At 31.4% G+C, this 13,909-nt stretch overlaps 1 non-coding gene across 1 annotated transcript; it reads right to left on the bottom strand.

Annotated features, from left to right (window-relative positions):
* Positions 1 to 6,330: 6,330 nt before the first annotated feature.
* TRNAG-UCC (transfer RNA glycine (anticodon UCC)) lies at positions 6,331 to 6,402 on the bottom strand. The gene has a single exon. It is a non-coding gene; the product is annotated as a tRNA-Gly (tRNA).
* Between the last annotated feature and the right edge of the window lie 7,507 nt (positions 6,403 to 13,909).

The raw sequence follows: 13,909 nt of genomic DNA, 5'->3' as shown, positions 1-13,909 counted from the left end.
ATTGTTTAAGATTGACTATTTCAAAGTGATGACCTAGGTAACTTGACCTTAATCCTGAGCTAACTATGAACTCTTGTTTATTCGAGATTATCCTTAGATTTGCATAGGTGAGGGTTAGCTCAACAACGTCGGCTTAATAAGACTCCCATTTCAGGGATAAGACCGGATAGATAGTTAGGGACATAAGGTGCAAGATGGAATTCAGTCCTACCTGCTTTTAGGGATAGTAGAGAGGTTGTTCCCTTAAGTGCTGATTCTGGGTCTTGAATAAGGGGCCCTGCTCCCTCATTGGCTCAAGAGGGACTCGGTTTTGTTGATTGGATCTCAAAACAATTGTTCATTAGGGTATCAATAGAACTTAAGAAATATGAGGTAATTTCGGGGGTAAAACAGAGATTCGACCCAGCCGTTATTATGAACAACCTGTGAAAGGTTGACTACTAACCATGGTTATATCGAACAGACATAATATCTATAGTGAGGGGAGTTCAACTATGGGCTTTAGTGGAGTGACCCATTAGTTAACGAATAAGGGTTAGATCGGTCTAATGAGTTTAGCCGATTAATCTCCGATCATTGGAGCCCATGATTTGTAGGTCCATGAGGTCCCCCTACTAGCTCGAAAATAGTTTAGCTCTAGAGTAGCGTAATAAGTTAATTTGAAATGTTCAAATTAGAATCAAACGGAATTGGAGAATATATATTTAAATATGATTTAAATATATGAAGATGGATTTGTGTAAAAATTAATTTAATATTGGATATTAAATTAATTAGAATTATTTAAATTGTTTAAATAATTATTTGTTAATTTTATAGAAAATTAATTTGTAAAATTAATAAATTTTAATTTTAGAATTAAAATATTATTTTAAAATCAAAGTTAGATTTTGGAAATAGAAAAACATAAAAAATGAAAAATTGGATTTTTCATCCTCATATTCGAGTTGCTCACAAAGAACCCACCTCTTCAACCTTCATTTACTCCAAGCATGAGCTGCATCCCATGCAACAAATCTCTTTGCATGATAGTATGCTATACATTGAAAATATTGGATTGATGTTAAAAGGTTGCAACCGACTGAATTTTTCTGAAAAATTCGGGTAGAAGAAAGTGTTCTTCATTTGGGTTGTTGCAGTGAGCTTTCTCCAAATTCCCTTTGGTTCCAGTTTATTTTGAGTCTCACAATTCAATCTAGAGTACCAAGAGAATAGTAGGGAAGATCTTGTGATTGTCTGCACAAAGATTTGGAGGATTTAGAAGCTAGGAATAAAGATTTCAACGGTTCTTCAAAGGTATGACATGAAACCCATTAAACTCTATTTAAGCATATTTTCTTTTCTGCCAAAATTAATGAATTAGAGTGCTTATGGATCCTGATTTCTTTCGCTGCGTGCTGATACTAGTCCAACAGCTAGTAATTATGTTTAAGCTATGCACTTTAAGGATCAAGAGTATACGTCAATAAGAGATACCTTAAGAGAGCTAAGTCATAGTAAAGGTGAGAATATTCCTTAGAAGTATGAGTACCTCAGTGCCAAATGACTAAGATGTGAAGGTATTGGAGCTAAGTCCTAGATATGAGTTCTGATGATAGGATCCAGTCTACATGCACGTAGGACAAGTAAAACTAGGTGAAAAGTGATGGACAGAGACGACACACCTTAACCTAGGAAGGCATGAGGAAAACTAGGTGAGGTGATGGACAAATGTGACACACCTTAACCTTGGTTAGCATGAGGTAAGGTGATGGACAAAGGTGACGCACCTTAATCTGGGACAACATGAGAAAAACTGGATGAAAGGTAGCGGACAAAGGCGACACACCTTAACCTAGAGTAGTATGAAGAGTTGGACAAAAGGGTTCCTTCTCTCAACTAAATAGTAATGCAGTTCAGTAAGGTAGAGAGCGAACAAGAGGGTTCGCTCTAAGATAAGTGGCTAAGTATAAGTATTGGGAGTTGAGCAAGAAGACCACTCTCAACTGAGGAATAGTCCAGCTAAGTATATATATGATTTGTTATGTTAATGTTTATGTGAATGATAGTTGCCTAAGTTTATATTTCCAGTTAAAGCTTTCAGATTTATTATTAGTTTTATGTATGATACTTATGTTTTAAAAGTTAGTCATTCATTGGGCTACTACTGCTCTGCCACTCAATGGCTCAAGTTGAAAGAAGTTTGGTTGATGACTCTGTAATTGTTAGTACACATGTGTCATCATACTTGGACTAGTGTTGTATGTTGGCTCACCTAGTGGTAATGTACATAAGTTGTATATATGTAATTAGTCTGTAAAACCCTGTGAGATGAATGTGATAAGTTCAAGTTGTTCTGTTCAATATGTATTTGAAAATGTATGTATACAAGGGTCTAAAACAGGTTGAGCAGGTTAGTTAGGCAGTAAGTGCCAGCAAAAAGGTTGGTAACTGCTGTTGTCACATCCTCTTTAGGTTAAGAAGGTAATCTGGGGCAGGGTGTGACATAGCTGCACAAAAAGGAATTCACTACTTCCCCAATGTTGGGACAAGTAGATAAATTGCTCCCTTAAGGACTGATTCTAGGGCTTAAACGATGTGACGCCACACCCTCTCATGGCCTGAGAGGGTTGAATCATAGTTAGACTATAATTTATTGTTCATTAGAAGGATCAGTGATACTTATGGAGTTAAATGTAACTAGAGGGGCAAAACAGTAATTTTGGCCTGCCTGTACTTACGAACAATTTGTGAAGGGTCATCATACTATTGATTGGTTATATCCAATTGACACAAAAATATATCAGTAGTGTGAAGAGTGCAACTGTGGGTTTTTAGTGGAGTGCTCGACAGTTAACGAATGGTGAATAATTTAATTAAAAAGTTTAATTAATTATTCATGTAATGTTGGAGCTTCAAGCTACAAGTTCATGAGGTCTCTTGGGTAGCTCAATCGAATTTAATGAGAATTAGTTTTTGGATTAATTTGAATTGTTCAAATTAATTGAGGGAATTAATTATATATGATATAATTAATTTAATTTAATTATCTATGATATAATTACTATAATGTATTTGATACATTATATTAAGTATTTATGAGATGAAATAAATATTTGAATATGATTCAAATGTTGAATTGGATTCATGTAGTTGAATTTAATGTAAATCTGATCTATATTATAAGTCATTTGTGAGAGAGAATTGAAACTATAGGTTATATTTTATTTGATGCAATATAAGAACTATAGGTAATATGTTATATATGATATAATATATAGTTATGTATATATGTATAATAATTTTTTTATTATATATATACATATATAAAAGATTTTGATTTATTAAAATTAAATTAAATTAAATTATTTATTTTATTTTAAAATTAAATTGAAGGGAGGGAATAACTTCCCTCCCTTTAATTCTCTCCACATATCCTAAGTGGGAGGTTATATTCCTACCGTTTTACCTTTTCTTCTTCCTAAAAAAACAAAAAAACAAAAAAACAAAATACACATAACTCTGTTAAAGAAAAAGTCCCTTCCTCATTCATCTTTTTCCCTCAATCAAACCCTTTCCTAAAAAATCTAAAATAGCGAGCCCCCACTTCCTGGGTTCTCTGCTTGAGAATACTGAGGTTTTCAAGTGGTGATGATCAATTGGGTTTTTTGAAATATATGTGATTTTCACAGTGAAAAAAATGCGTGAAGATATTAGATTCTTCAAATGTAAGTCTCCTACTCCATTTTTCTCTTCTAATTTCATTTTAAGCATATTGTAAATTTATAATTAAATGCATGATCTATTTGTTTCTTAGTAGAATTGAATTTTGTAAAAAATGGGATTTGAGACGATTCGTCGCTTTCGCTCAAGGACCCTTTATTGGAATCCTTCAAACAACTATTGTGGTCGTCGGTCATCGACTAGTGCTGCCACCATCTTCGTCGAATCCTAGTTTTTGTGGGTAAAGGTTTCGAAGGTTTGATGAATTCTCTCTATGTGTTTGACTAAGTTGTGAATTTCCTATTGAGTTTACTTTTAGTTTTGGCTTAATATTGAGTTTACTCGTAATATTGGGGGGCTAGCTTGGAGATTTAAAGGACTTTTGGGTGTTTTCCAGCGGGATTAAAGTTGTTTTGATCAATTCTTGGTAAGTTAAGGATTCAAAGCCCATTTTATTTGCGTAAATTATGTTTGGCTTGGGTCTAACGAGTGAATTTTGAATTAGATTTATGTTCGAGGATTTTAGCTTAGGTAGACTATTGGACTTTGGTTGTTGTGATTACTCTGTTGGACTTAATTCGAGGTAAGTGGTACTATTACTGGTGTTTTTGTGCCAGACGCCCTAGTTTAGATTTATCGAGTTATTTATTGGACTCTAGAAGCATGATTTGGAATATACGATACACTTTTTACATGAAAGTTATGGGTATTATTAGTATGATTGAATTTACATGATATGTTATGATTTGCGTTGTGAGATCATTAATGATATTTATGTATGTGATGCATGATCAGACCAACAGGGGAAATCTACTATCTCGCCTCGATGCATGTTTTATTTTAGGGACCAATGGGTCCAATTTCATGTTTTGACGATGCGCTATCAGGTTTAGTTTCTCATTCTCAATGTTAGAAAGGAGAGAAAGAGAAACTAAAGTTAAACAACTCATCGGTTTGACACAATAATTCTTGGACAATGGGGACTCCCAAGTAATAGATAGTGGACCAATGTTGTTATATAGGAAAAGTGAAGGGAGAGGGATTATTGTTGAACATTAATAACAACCCCAAAAAAAATTAGAATACATAAATTAGAGTATGATCAGCCTCAGAATTTTAAATTTACATCGTGGGTAAATGAACTCAAATTCAATTAATAAATTGGTTGAGTCATTAATAAAGTGGTTGAATCGGTAGTGGAACTACGCAAGTAGAGAAAAAACAGTAAACAATCAAAATAAATAAAGTGGGTGAACAGTTTAATAAACGAAATAATTAATAATACAAAATATTGAAATCGTGCAAAAAAAATATTTATTAGGACTAACACAATTGAAACTCAAAGTTGAACATGGCTTTGGAGGTGAAATGAAACCGAACAACGAAATAAAGGATTGCAAGTTCAGAAAAAATAAAACATCGAATGAAAAGTTCGATCAAGTGATAAATTAATGAATATTCACTAGGGCATTGGAATTAGAACAACGTATAATATTCGACTTAGAATGAAATAAAACAAAGAATCATATTACAAGTTCAAAAAAATCAAACAAGGCATGAAAAGTCGGAACAAGGCATAAGTTAAAAATTTATAAAGGACATTTGACTTAGAATGAAACAGAACATTGAATCAAGATTAGAAGTTTATAAAAATAAAAAAAGTCAAAACAAGGTGTAAATTAAAAATTGAACATTGGATTTAGACTGAAATAGAACAAAGAATCAACGGATTACAAGTTCAAAAAAATCAAACATGACATGGAAAGTCAGAACAAGGCATAAATTGAAAATTTATCAGGGTATTCAACTTCAAATGAAACAGAACAAATAACCAACGTTTTAGAAGTTCATAAAAATCAATATGGCATGAAAAGTCAGAATAAGGCATAAATTAAAAATTGGGCATTGGAAGAATGAAACAGAACAAAGAATCAAAAGGTTGCATGTTTAGAAAAATTAAGCATGGCATGGAAAATCAAAACAAGGCATGAAATTGAAAATTTCAAGAAAAAGACTCATATAACATTACTCATCATTGGCCGATCTAGGGTTTAGAAAACGAACTTGAAGTGGACAATGTTCTCCCCCACCAAGCTATAATCTCCTTAACCATGTCCCTTGCTGCTTTGGCGGTCCTCGTTCTTCAAATCTGTCGTTTTCTTCACAGATCTGTTATTTTCTCACGTATATGGTGTTTTTCCTTTTCCACTTCAATTTTCTCTTCAACCATGTCTCTTGCTGCTTTGGCAGTCCTCATTCACCCTAAGTTGTGCACAAACTTATTCTAAAAAATAATTATACAAATGAAAAAATCATGTTCAAACAAGTTAACAAGTCGTATTCAAATCCCTTTTGTTTGACATTATTTTCCACTTTCATAGCTTTTGAGCAACTTTTTTCCTCTTTTACACGTTATCAAAGACTCTTTAAATGAAAAAAATATATATATTTATAATGATAGAACAGAAAATCTCTTCCCAATTCAAAGAGATTTTGGTAAATAATTAATATATGTTTTCAAGTAATAAAAATCGAAAGAAGAAAGAAGAAGTGAACTTTTTTTAAAGTCAAAGATAAATAACAGGTTAATTATGTTTATTATACATCAAATGAAGAAAAAAATTGAGTTGCGTTTGCCGGGAGTCGAACCCGGGTCTATTGCTTGGAAGGCAATTATCCTAACCGTTGGACTACAAACGCTAGAGCGTGCTGCAATTTGGATAGAAATATTTTTTTATTGATTTAATAAAAAAATATATTTATAAATAAAATTGAAAAAGTGAATTCGTTATTGCGTTTGCCAGGAGTTGAACCCGACTATTGCTCGGAAGGACAATTACCCAAACGGACTACAAGCGCCGGATCATGTTTTAAAATAAATAGGTTAGTATCGAATAAATAAACAAATATACTTAACCTAGTTTTTTCAAGTTTGGTTACGTTTACTAATCCATAATAAAAATTAGTATAATCGTAATGAAATTTCATTGATAGGTCAATCATAGTAAGTCACAATCATAATATAATTGGATTTATTTTTCGTCATGTTTATTTAGAATTATGATTTTATCACATTTACTGTTATTGTTACCGTTTAGGGTCAAATGGTAACGGTAATAATAAATGTGACAATTTCATAATTTTTATACTGTAATAGTAACAACAATGATAACCGTAATGCTAACCGGTAATGATATTGACATAATTTCCAAACGTAATTGGATTGAGCACATTCCGTTTGTTATTCAATTTGCGATTTTTTTATTATAGATTTGTAAATGGGTCTCAAATGTCAGTACAAGTACAGGACACAAGTAAACACCACCAAATATAATCAAATGAGACCTGATTATCAAATTACCATTGATTTACTATGTTTCCCCTAGGCTAAATGTGACCTTTATTTAAATAACACGCTAGAAAATTTTGTATTTAATCAATAATGATTTATCAATTTTGAGTTTTGAGTCACACACTGTTCTTCTTTTTATCTTTCTTTAATTAATTGACCGCTATACCCATATCTTATAAAAATATATATATAAATATTCATGATTGTCAATTTAAATAAAGTAACTTTACTCCTTAAAAATTAAAGGTTAAAATTTTCATCGACACATTTATTATCAAACAAAAAATAATAATAATTCACAACTTAAATCTATATCTTTTTAATCCATTTTTTAAAATAAAGTAAATAAATGCCCAAGTATATGTATGTTGTAATAGAATCTAAATTTTAGATGGAAATTGCAAAAGTCATCCATAAATAATGGTGGCCATTGCTAGCTATAGGTATATCTTCAAAACTTCTAATATCATCCACCATCGATCTTTTGAAATCTAAGCTTAAGTAATTTTACGATTAAAACTCATAAATATTGAAAAATACATAGCAATGTTTTCCCTTTTAGTTTCAAGTTTAACAATACGTAGAGATGAGGAGGATTCAAACTATTTATTTTCTAATGAATGACAGATATCTTAACCTATTAAATTATGTCTCCAATGATATAAATTAATGTATCTAAGTAATTATTCTTATATATAAGACCATAATGAGAAACACAAACCTTATTTTATTTCGAATTGTCAAACAAGATTGTTACAATCAAACCTTTAAAAAATGGTTTTCAAATCAACGTTGAGCTATCATCTCAAATAAAACAAATAGTTGAAGAAAATAAATAGAGTTTGATTATTGAAGCAAACTTATAATTTGAGAGTTTAATTGGAACAACAATATATATTTATAGTTTTGAGATGATTAGAACATTTTAACGTACTTTAAAGGATAATCAATTAGAAGTTTAGAGAAAGATTAATTGTCTTAAATATATAGTTTTACGATTTTACCTAAATTTTATTATGGTTACTGAATTTGTTTGCTTATTTAAGTCTTCTAACGTAATTTCGTAGATAAAACATTAATGGTCATTTTCAAAAAACCAATGGTTCGAATTTTCACTCTTATAATTATTAATTTTTAGAAAACAAAACATTAATTCTAAACCTCTTCGTTTTAGGATTAATTTTAAAACAACACAGCTTAAAGCATAAACTGACGAAATAAATATTACATAAAATTTCTCTCAAACATACTTGAGGTTAGCAAATAGATAAAATCGAATAAATTTTAACAAAAATCATTTAGTCCTCTTCGATAATCGTTTGGTTTTTGGTTTATGTTTTTAAAATTAAGTTTATAGACACTCATTTGGTATCTATATTTTATCAATGGTTTAAAAAACTAAGTCAATTTACGAAAACTAAAAGAAGTAGTTTTAAAAATTCGTTTTTGTTTTTGGAATTTGGCTAAGAATTCAACCATTGTATTTAAGAAAAATACAAATTATTATAAAAAATAGAAAGAAAACAAATTTGATCTTTAAAAATCAAAAATAAAAAATGAAATAGTTAACCAATAATAAATGTGAACGTTTTGAGATGAAGATGGGATTTTAATGTACGATTATAAAATATTTCACTAACTTGAAATTTGGTATTTCTTAGGTAAGATTTGTTTTTGAAGGAAAAAAAATTCAAAGATACGTTCAACAATTCAATATGTTTGAATATTTGAGTTTAAGTTTGGCGGTCCCTATCTTACAGCCTTCCATATTCCATGGCTGTCGGCATGGGCGGAGCCAAGTAAAGCTATCCCTCCGTTAAGAAATTTACTATGTCATCATTGATATACAATTTCAAGAGTTGAATAATCATTTTACTGAAATAAATACTGATTGTTTCTCGGCATGGTATGTCTAAATTTGAGTAATTCATTTGTTTCTTTTGATCGAAAAAAACTTAGTTAACTTGCTCAATTTTACACAAAAGACTTTTCAGCTATTGAACTCTCTATGCTTAAGGATCAACTTCAAAATCATATCATTGATATGCATTCAAATATTGAGTTTATCGAGCTAAAACACACATGTAATCTTGCAGTAAAAATGGTCTTGACGAATATAGACAAGGTCTATCCATTAGTTTACAAATTACTCATATTGACGTTGATTTTACTTGTTGCTACAACTATTGCAGAGAGAACACTTTCCGCTATGCATATTATAAAAACTTGACTGCATAATCGAATGGGAGGTCAATGAATGAATAATTGTCTTATAACCTATATTGAAAAGGATTTATTTGATAAGTTAGATACTGAAGTTATCATGGATTGATTTCAAAACAGGAAAACTCATAGATGACAATTATAATGTATTAAATTATTTAATTTAAGAAATTATAAACACTTTTTTTTACATTCATTTATAGATTTTTTTTGTTAGACTTGTACGTATAGTGTCCTGGTATAGAATTCCTGGTTCCACCATTGGCCGTGCCCACCAAATTTCAACAAATTTTCAACTTTAAATTTCATTTTCTTTTCTTTTTACCCATACATTTGTATACTTTGAGATTTGTAATAATTTAATATTTAATATTTTAAAGATATTTATTTTTAGATTAAAATACCATATTGATCTCTATATTAATTTAAAGTTTGTTCAATTTTAATTCCGATATTTTTATGAAATATAATCTTAAATTTAGTTCTGGTGACTTGTTTTTTATTTTTTTCTTTAATTATTAGTGCTGTGGATAAAAATATAATTTAAGTATTTAGCTAGAAGGCCATAGAAGTCGGTTCCGTAGACTTCATGAAGGTCGATTCGATAAAGCTTGAGGAGACTAATCCAATGAAGGTGAAGATTATGCCTAAATGTTTTACTTTTGCATCTGCTTGGATCACTAGTGAAATAAATCCAACACTTCGTAACAGTTTAATTAATGACGCAAGAAATTAATTAACGAATGACTATTACTAAACCTATTGCTATATAATCGAGAGGGCTTGTGACATTGGTCGTACACCAAAATACATCTTAAACTCTCTACTCTCTAGCTCTCTAAACCATTACTAATTTGATTGTCGAAGTGCTAGCACCATATCGGTGCGAGTTTTTTTCATTATTGTGCAGTGCAATCATTCAATTTTTCTTGAAAATTACAAATTCACAGTTAGTACCAAAGTTCGATATCTACAATTAGTATTTTTAATATAAAATTAGAAAATGTGTTCACATATTATATTTTCTTATATGGAAATTGTCATTATTATTTAACCACAATTTAAAAAAAAAATTATTTGGAGAGATTAAATTTAAGATTTATTAAAAGCATCGAAATTAAATTAGAAATTTAAAAACACAACAAAGTAAAAGTATAAGAATTATTTTCCTAATATTTAAGAAGTGTAAGTGATGGTAGTTAATTTTATTTTTTATTTTTTATTATTACTTTTTATATCCATGAGTGTTGTCCATGTCATTTATGCACATCTTGACTAATGAAAAATTTGAGAGCGATTACAATATATATTTCCCCACAATTAACCATCTTCTCTCTCATTTTTTTAAAAAAAGAGAGTTAAGCTTTCTTTTATAAAAATATAAAAAAATTTATTATGAGTTTTTAATTTTTAACATACAAGCAATCAAGAATTCATAAAAGTTACATTACTTTCCTAAAAATAGGCAATCGTTTAAGTCTCTACACTTTAACATTTGTAATGTTTAACTATTATGATAAAAAATTTCATCAAAATTAACTGTCAAATTTTATTATGTAAACAACTTTATCTTCGTAACTAATAAATTCATTTAGTCTCTATATCAAATTATCTTAGTGGACTAAATTGTTACTCGTTATAACTTAGAAATTTAATTGTTACACAATTTAAGGTACATGGATTAAAAAGTTTATATACCAACTTACTATTAACATTGCAGTTAGGCACTAAAAATATTGTTTTAACATTTATATTATCTTTTTTGTAAATATTGATTGTTATTAGTTTATATCTATGCATGTATGTACTATCTAACAAATGAATTGATTATGTGAGTTCAATTATACACATTAATATAATAATGCAGACCAATAGAGGTGTTCAAATTGTTGGGATTGATGTCCTAATTCTCCCGGAGTCTCGTTGTTTTGTAAAGATGCACATTGTTAAATGAATAAAATAAGTGTTATTTAATTCTGGCATTTACTCATATCCAATAAACAAAGCTCATTGGTTATCTTATGTAAACTTAAACATGTATATGTGATATACAAGTGGATCATGTCTTAAGTGATAACCTAAATCGGTCTATAGTATAAGGATTAAAGTAGGATACCTGATCCTAGTGATACTACGGATACGGCCCGCTTTGTAGAGGTTTGCAAGTGTTGTAAACTACTATAGATGGTTGATCCTGATTATTCGTGTAGAGACGTGGAGTGGAGGTGTCCTATACAAAGAGTTTGTATAAGACCTGGACCACGAGATGACTAGACTTTGTATATAACGCCGTTGATACTAGAGACTTGCATCTCACCTAGACGACCATAGGTGACACGACCTCAATCCTGAGTATTTTGTGAACTCCTGCCTTTGAGGGAGGTCCTTTGAATAGTATGGGTGAGAATGGCCAGACTGCCAACTCAACATGCCTACCTTTTTGGGGACTTGTCTGATCTTGGAGTTGGGAACTCAATCCACAATATGGAATTCACTCCTTTTTCGAAGCAAAGATAAGTAGAGAGATTGCTCCCTTAAGGACCGATTTTGGAAGAGAAGACTCAGTCATAGTAGGACTATGATTTATGTTCATTAGAGGGATCAGTGGTACTTAAGAAGCCAGATGTAACTACAGAGGTATAACGGTTATTGGCCCAACTGTACTTACGAGCGATCTGTGAAGGGTTGTCGCACTGCTCATTGGTTAAGATGGACACATAATATATCTGTAGTGGGGAGAGTTCAGCTATCGACCTTTAGTGAAGTGCAGTCGAAAGGAGAGAATCGCTATTTGTCGAACAAGTCCCCTAAGTCTCAGCTGGCAGTTAACAGATGGTGGATCCCATGACTAGAGAGTTTAGTCAATTATTCACGTACCATTGGAGCTTCGGATCTACAGGTCCATGAGATCCCCTTAGTAGCTTAGATTCATGTTGAAGGATCAAGTTCTTGGTGTTGATTTGAAATGTTTAAATTGACAAGAGGTATTTTGTTTATATGTGATATAATCGGTATGATGTATGAGATACATCTAGTGGAGGATTGATGTAAATGAGATTTACATTGAGTACCATGGAATAGAAAAAGAACTATGGTTTATATGTTTCATGAGATGAAATATTAAAATTATACGTTATAAATATAGTATGATAAGTTGGTTATCATTTATATTTATAATAATATTGATTATTAGATAATTAATACTTTTTCTTTTAAATAACCAAATGCAGTGGGTGGTTATTGATCATGGTAACCGTGAGGTTTTAAAAGGAAATTGGTTTCCTATTTTGAAAGAGGGATTTTCTACAAAAGATTGAAAAGTTTTGAGCTTTCTCTCCAGCGAAAAGAAACTCACGAAAATCGTCAAGTAAATACTGATTTACTAAACGACGTTTGGGCGAGCTAAACGATCGTGCAGGTGCTAGCTAAATGATCGTTTAGTGTTTACTAAACAATTACATAGCTTTGCTAGATAATCACTGGCCCAAGGTAAACGATCGTGTAGAATTGACCGAGCTAGACGATAGAGCTAAACGATCGCATAGCTTTTGCTAGACGATCGCATAGTTTTATCTAAACGATTGGGCATCGACCTATACGATAGGTCTTCGACTTCTCCCACTTGTCCAGTCATGTACACGATCTGATTTCCTCCATTCATCTGCCTCACACCAAGTCCGAATAGAGACCACCCTCTAGATTCTCACACCGAGAATACCAAGGTCGCCTTGTTGGTGGTGTCAGACTCAACTTGACACCGTTGAGGTTTTTTGGAGGCCGTTCGTGGTGCTACGGAGGTCGTTTGCTGTTGCAGAGGAGTTCGTGACCGAGGAGATCGTTGAGGACGAACGCGAAGAGTTCGTGCTGTATTCGTGCGGTGTTGCGGTCGTGTAGATCGGGCATTCGTGGTTGCTGTGATTGATCAGAGCGCACATCGGAGCGAGGAGACACTGCTACTTTTGTTAGTACAATTTTTCCCTCTGTACTTTTATTATATCATGATGTAATTTCTCTGTAAATTGTATAACCGCTTGTATTGAAGTCGACTGTAAATAATTTGTTGATTCATGATTGTAATTTGGAATAATCTTGCTTCCGCTGCTCACGAAAATCATCGAGTGTCAATTTCCTTCACAAATAACCTGACAACTCGAACAATCTGAACTACCCAACCTAAAATGTAAGGGTTGGGTTGGGTTAGTTTTGTTCTTAGGTTGGGTTGGGTTGAATTTTTCCATTTTTATTGGGTTGGGTTGGATTGTGGGTTGGCTAAAAAAAATTTGGGTTGACCCAACCTAACTTGAATTTTATATATATATTCCTCTTTGTTTAAAGTTTGATTTCTTTGTATTAATTAATTTTTTAGTTTTTAATATTTTTCTTTTAAAATTGTTATGATATTTGTCTTTGTTTAAAGTTTACAATAGATATCATAGATATTTGGTATTTAGCATCTTAATTTTATGAGATTTTAGTTATTAGTCATGTGTTATATATAAATTTACATATTTTTCATTAAAAATAAAAAAATAAGTTATAACCCGACAACCCAACCCAACCCAACCCGAATTTTAAGGGTTGGGTTGGGTTGGGTTGGAAACTTTATTTGGGTCATTTAGGTTGTCAATAAAA

Source organism: Benincasa hispida, chromosome 8, assembly GCF_027475165.1.
Source record: "Benincasa hispida cultivar pf3 chromosome 8, pf3_genome.v1.1, whole genome shotgun sequence".
NCBI lineage: Eukaryota > Viridiplantae > Streptophyta > Magnoliopsida > Cucurbitales > Cucurbitaceae > Benincasa > Benincasa hispida.
The sequence above is the reverse complement of the archived record's forward strand: the minus strand, read 5'-3'. Positions and strand labels throughout refer to the sequence as shown.